Source organism: Anser cygnoides, chromosome 2, assembly GCF_040182565.1.
Source record: "Anser cygnoides isolate HZ-2024a breed goose chromosome 2, Taihu_goose_T2T_genome, whole genome shotgun sequence".
Lineage (NCBI taxonomy): Eukaryota > Metazoa > Chordata > Aves > Anseriformes > Anatidae > Anser > Anser cygnoides.
In genome coordinates, this window is record NC_089874.1 from 46,309,140 (window position 1) to 46,315,675 (window position 6,536).

A 6,536-nucleotide genomic window follows, 5' to 3' on the forward strand; every position below is an offset into this window, starting at 1 on the left:
GGCTCCAATCTCCTCAGCCAAATGCACGCATACAGGTTGTGACCCGAGCTTTTATGAGGCTGAGACCCTGTGGGGAACTCTCTCTCACCACCTTAAAATACTGACCCTTGAGAGCATTTAGTATCCTCTGAATAAAAAGAAATGAGAATTGATGGTACTGCGTTTACCAAGAAGCAAGTGCTAGGTAATGACATACCACACTTCGGCTCAGTGTTTGTGTATTGCGCAGCTTCCATAGCTCAGTTTAAACTTTTTAATTCTCCATTTGATAATCTTCCCTTTTAGGAATAAGGCAGTTGTAGATTACATGCCTTTTAGATTATCCTCTGACATGGTGTGTTTGATAGCTAGTTTTAAAAATGAAATGCGTTCTCTGTCCCCTGAAAATTAAATGTTGTATGCTGAAGGCAGGGTTATGTACCTCTTCAAAAGCTTTGGTTCCTTCGACCATCATGGGTATTTCAGAGAAACAGATCCATGAAACTCAGGAGAATGTCAGTTTGTTCCCACATCTCAGAACCTGTTTTACTGTCAGCATGAAAACCAAAAATATAGCTACTTTAAAGCGATTTTTTCCTCGCATATGTGCCAGGTTTGTTAGACATGACCAATTTTAATACCAATCTTTTTTTTTTCTTAAAGAATCATAGAAGCATTAAGGTTGAAAAAGACCTCCAAGATCATCTGGTCCAACCATCCTCTTACCACCAATATCACCCACTAAACTATGTCCCTAAGCACCGTCTCCAACCTTTCCTTAAACATCCCCAGGGACGGTGATGCCACCACCTCCCTGGGCAACCCATTCCAATGCCTGACTGCTCTTTCTGAGAGGAAATGTCTCCTCATTTCCAACCTGAACCTCCCCTGGAGCAATGTGAGGCCATTCCCTCTTGTCCTATCACTAGTTATCTGTGAGAAGAGGTTGAACCCCAGCTCTCCACAACTTCCTTTCAGGTAGTTGAAAAAAAAAAATTTAAAAAAATGCTAGAAATATCTTTCCATTGATACAGTCCCGAATCTCAAAATCTATTGAAGGGAAGATCACTTACTCTTGTGTACAATAGAGAAAAGGGATTTTCCTAAGTGAAAATACTGAATTTGGAGAATATGCCAGTCTCTGAGCAATGGCTACTTCGGAAAGACTAACCTCCCATATATTTTTTTTTTATTTTTTTTTTTTTTTGCTGAGTATCACATTTTATGGCATGCAATATCCTTTTGCTCAATTCCAGTTAGCTGTCCTGGCTGTGTCTTAAAACTTGGTTTGCTGTTAATAAAATTCATTTGCCACTGACGTGATTTTGCCCTAACTTTCCCCCTGTGTTTTCATGGGGGAAAAATAATTTCTTGTCTGAATGTCATTTATGATTACATTGGTAATCTATTCCAGTTAAACTATTTTTTAGTGAAAAATCAAAACAAAAGATACAGAATATATGATAACTGTAGGAAGAGGAAGGAAGCTACTGTGTCTTCTCTAATATTGACAAGAATATGTACAAGGTGATTCAGCCAATGAGCCTGTAATTCCGTGACAAAGCAAGGCTCTTGGTTTCTTCATTTTATGTTGGTATCAGGCTCTCCACTGATGTTTGAGCTCTGGGAATAATTAGAAATATGTTCATGCTGGTGCTTGAACTGAATTCCTTTTGTGTTCTGAGTTTGTGAAAATCAAAATCTCTAGGCTTTAAACCCAGAATAAAAATGGTAGTATTGTAAGAGCTCCTGGATTCCTTATAATAATCCACTTGACAGCAGCACATAGATTGGAGGACTGTAGATATTGTTTCTCTAATGCCGCCTCTGGATGCATTACAGAAACGTTATGGGTAGTAGAGAATATGTTGACACAAGCCTTTCTAAACAGAAAGATTACCCTGCTTACTTGTTGTTTCATGTGTTGGTTTTCTCTAATGTTTAGAGATTAGGATAGCTTCTTTCAACATCTAATTTGTAAGCTAACAAAGATTGCTTTAAATCACCCATTAGTACAATTCAGAAAGACATCCAACTGTTCATATCTTTGCACAGATGTTGGAAATAGCATCTCAGAAAATCTGAGGATGAGCTGTCTTAACTTACAGAAAAGAATTGACCCACAAAATTGTTTACTGGAGAAAATACCAAGTTCTTTAAAAACAACCTTATCTTGTTACATTACTTTTTTAGGCTTCATTTGGAGCAGCCCAACCTTTAGTACTTTGAGGACATTGATGCTCTGTGAATTGTGTCATAATGTTCTTCACCATTCAGTGCAGACATTTGGGATGCTTCATCAGCTTCATGTTTAACATTACTGTTATTTAGCTAATATAGAGCCGTTGTTAAGACAATTCATGTGTGGGATGTTGGGGTAGCTTGACCCTGGCCAGTAATTAAGCACTCACCAGTCATTCACTCACAACCCCTGCTGAGCAGGACGGGGAGAGAATCAGAAGAGCAAAAACAAAAAAACTTGTGGGTCCAATAAAGATAGTTTAATAAGTGAAGGAAAGAAGAAAAACAAACAAGTGATGCAGAGGCAGTAACTCAACACTTTCTAGCAGCAGACCAATGTCCAGACTATGAAAGACTAACCCCCATATTTTTATTTTTATTTTTTGCTGAGCATCACATTATATGGCATGTAATATCCCTTCGCTCAATTCCAGTTAGCTGTCCTGGCTGTCTTAAAACTTGGTTTGCTGTTAATAAAATCTACTGGGCTGAAGTTTAAAAACATTTACATGGTACCTCTAGGGAGAGTGCTTTTGTCTTTGATATATTTACTATAATACCAAATGATTTATTGTTGAAGTTTTTTATTCTTGTCTTTAATTCATTTTAGGTACTGTTATCAATGGGTAATGAACAAAATCTATCAACGTGAGGATCTGTCCTGTGGAGGTAAGTAGAGCTGCCAGAACTAGCCTTCTGATAGAACATAGGATTTTTACATATACTATTAGGTTGAGCTCCAACTTAGCTGATGTTCATTTTACAATAATGTATCCAATATATAATTACCTATGTATCCCTGTAAAATTTAGAGTACAAGGTTAGGATATAGGTAGTTAAGAGGAAGCTGAAGACTTTGAGGTTACATGTTGCCAGAGATTGACTACTTGCTAAAAATAAGAGTTGCTCTGATTAGAATAGATGTCAATAATGACCTGAAAGCAGAAGATGCTTTAAATGAAAGGCAGCTGAACAAACTTCTACAAAACATCCTTTTTGTTAACTCATGCTGCAGTGACTTAAGGCTATATACCGCAGTCATAAACGAAGTGTGGTAGAAGCCTTTGTAAGTCACTATTGAGTTGTTTGTGCCTGCACTGGATCAAGTTGATTCATGAGAGATGATTAAGATGATTAAGAGAGCTCTACAGATGATATGCAGTGAAAAGATGTAACATGGTAAGATTAGTTTTGTCCTGGATTATATATGATTCTAATTCCCTCTTTTTAGTGATGATGAAGACCTTTCTCTAAAAGGTTGCTTGCTACTGGGCTGTCTTTTATTGACTGATTGGCTTTCCCTAGTACTCCAGCCTGCGTACTAAGTGCAAGTTTGAATAAACCAAATGACTGATCTACTTACTCGGCTTCTTACTTTTGTAAAACATGAGACCTGATGTAAAATACATGAAGTCAGGGGGAATTTTCCAATTCAGAGGATCTGTTTTGAATCTGGTATTCTAGTTGTTCCAAAAAAGCCTGAAACTCCCCGATCTAAAGGTCTGAGCATGAAAATTGCTTTGTTGCCTCTGCCCTGTTGTGGCACCTGCCTTTTGTTCACCTGTGTGAAAGGCATCCGTATATGTCCTCCACTGAGGCTCTCATGCTAAGCAAGAGCTGATCAGCAGTTTTGTGGTTCCCCAGCTGCTATGACTGGTCTATAGGGTCCTGGAGCTGTATACATCTGAGGGAATGTCTGCTACATGGTGGGAAGATAGATGCCTTCTTCCCTTTTTTATGTGACCCAGCATGGCCGGGGCTATATCTGTCATTATGACTGACTTATAACTTGCAGTCTTGCTTTGACCCAACATGAAATTGCATACGTGGGGGTTCTGGTAATTTAAGTTATTGTAAGCGGGTGTAGAAGACAGAATAACTCAGAAACTGATTACAGTTCATCACTAGATAAGCAAGTTAGAAGTGTACATTTTTAAGCAAAACTTTGTCATAAAATTAAGCTTTAGAAGACTGTACTTTTAAGTCTGAAGAAATGTGTTGAAGAACCCATCCAAAGTCTTAGGATAATTTCTTTTTATAGGCATGTTTATGAGAGTCTCTAATACAATGGATTTTCCTTTTCAAGCTGAAAATAATGTGATATACAGGTGGTTAATTGTAAACTGCCTAACAAATTCAGCCTTGGGACATAATTTTAAATTCAAATAACTGTTGAACTTACTATGTTACACTCAGTAATTTTATTGCAGTCTATCAAGCTGAGATCAGCAGCTTCTTTCAGGAATCCATTTGTTGAGAGGCCTGAAAATTACCTGGACCAGAGAAGATTACATAATGAAGAACATCCACTTTTAAATGCTCCCTTAACTTTACGTGTTATAGCCCTTCGCCACTAGAGGACAGCAAGACCTTGAGAAAATGGGGATATGGGGGGAGGTGGGAGAGAAATTACTAACACGGAGTTACTAAAGTTGTAGTTCAGAAGATACATGCTTCTAGCTATCATTGAGCTTCTTAAAGAATTGAGAGATATGGAAGATGTTTGGAGTCAAAATACGGAGGAGTCACATAGAATACAAAAAAAAAAAAAGTAAAGTTTTAGTGTAGACTTGCTTATCAGTCATAGGTAAAGCACAGTACTACTTTTGGGAGCCAGATTCCATTTCTATTCAATTCATGAATAGTTTTGAACTGATTTCAGTAAGACTTTGGCTTTGCTTGTAATCTTAAATAACTACTAGGTGTCTGATTTTTGATGAAGGAATTTGATACCCTTATGAAGGAAGATAGTTACAGTCTGTTATTTTCAGGCTCCGAACAGTAGTCTGAATCCACTGGACACCCCTCTTGCAATGCAAGAACTCCTTATAGGCATAAGCTATAGGAAATGGATTCTGAACAGTGCAATTCATAATCAGAACCAAACTTTTCACCTTCATGGCCTCAACATGTCACGTGAGATAAACCTCTGTAATCTTTATGGCAAGGGACCCAGTGACATTTCTCCATTAAAAGCTCCAAAGAAGCTTTGAAGTGGCCTTAGTTTGTCATAAGTCTGAATTGGATTTTAACCGAAAATTCAATAATGAGTTATAATCCCAGCAAGAAGAGAGCTCTTGAACATCCATTTTATCATCACTATATTGTCATTGAACTGAGAAGGACATCTCAGATTTTGCAGTCTCATTGTCATTTCATCCTACGCAAACTGTCTGAATATTGTATGTGGTCACAATGCTCAGGAATAACTGATCTTGTTCACCAGGAAAGAGGAGTAGAAGGGAGGGAAAAGTCAAAAACAAACAAACAAACAACAACAAAAAACAGCAAGAATGAGAAATAGTAATGACAAGCAAGTGCTGTTGCCGAGCTATTTATTGCTTCAGCCAAGAGCCACAAAACTACATTGGTGCCTAACATAGGATGAGTATAGAAGAAATAAGGTGAAGATTGCCCTTAATAATTTTTAAGGTAACTTAAGAGTGCTCTTCAAAAAACCTTCCTGTGTTAGTAGGAATCTGAAATTCACTAGGACCCAAGTGAAATTTCCTGAGTACTTTCATATTTTCTTGTTCATACCCAGAACATCTGCCTTCTTGGCAGAGCCTAGAGTTGCAATAGCTTATCCTGATCTGATTTGCGAATTAGGCATCCTAAATCTAAACAAAGTTTTCTTCAAAAACACATCCAGAAATGGTGCCGCCACCCAGTCCGAAAGCTTGCCACCTATGTGAGTTCACTGGCTTCCATAGCCTACAGCAATCAGATCCCACATCTTTTGTTTCCCAGAAGGGTGCCCCTACCAGGAGGCTCTAGGGAGGACTGGTCTAGGACCTTCTGCAACTGTCTTGGGAGGACAAGTATGTCATATAGCAGAGAGTGCATGGTGTGTGGGGACAGAGAGGGAACTAAAAGGATTGTGATTTTCTAACTCTATGATTAAGAGTCCTCCTCTCTTCCAGCAAGCTAAAAAAAAGTCCCTTGTCTCCAGATATTCAGATGAGTTTGAAATTAACTCTTATTTCATCTTGTATGTCTGAATTAGGAAAGCATCTGAGATCTCAAGAAATCAGATATAAAACACACCTGGGTATAAAAACATCATTCCTTTAGGTAGCTGTTGTCTTTGTCCTTCATACTCTGTCTGGTCAAGTCAGACTCTCTCCCTGTAGCGTCTAGAGAAGGCAGACATTGAAAGTCATGGATTGCACCATCAGGGCAAGAGGCTTAAGAAGTTTGGCATGACAGTACTAGAAGATGGTATATCTAAATCTCTTTCTGTAACAACCTTTATTCAGTGATGGAAATGTCTGCAGTTCATAGCAATTGCATATCAATTAAGCAATAACTTTTAT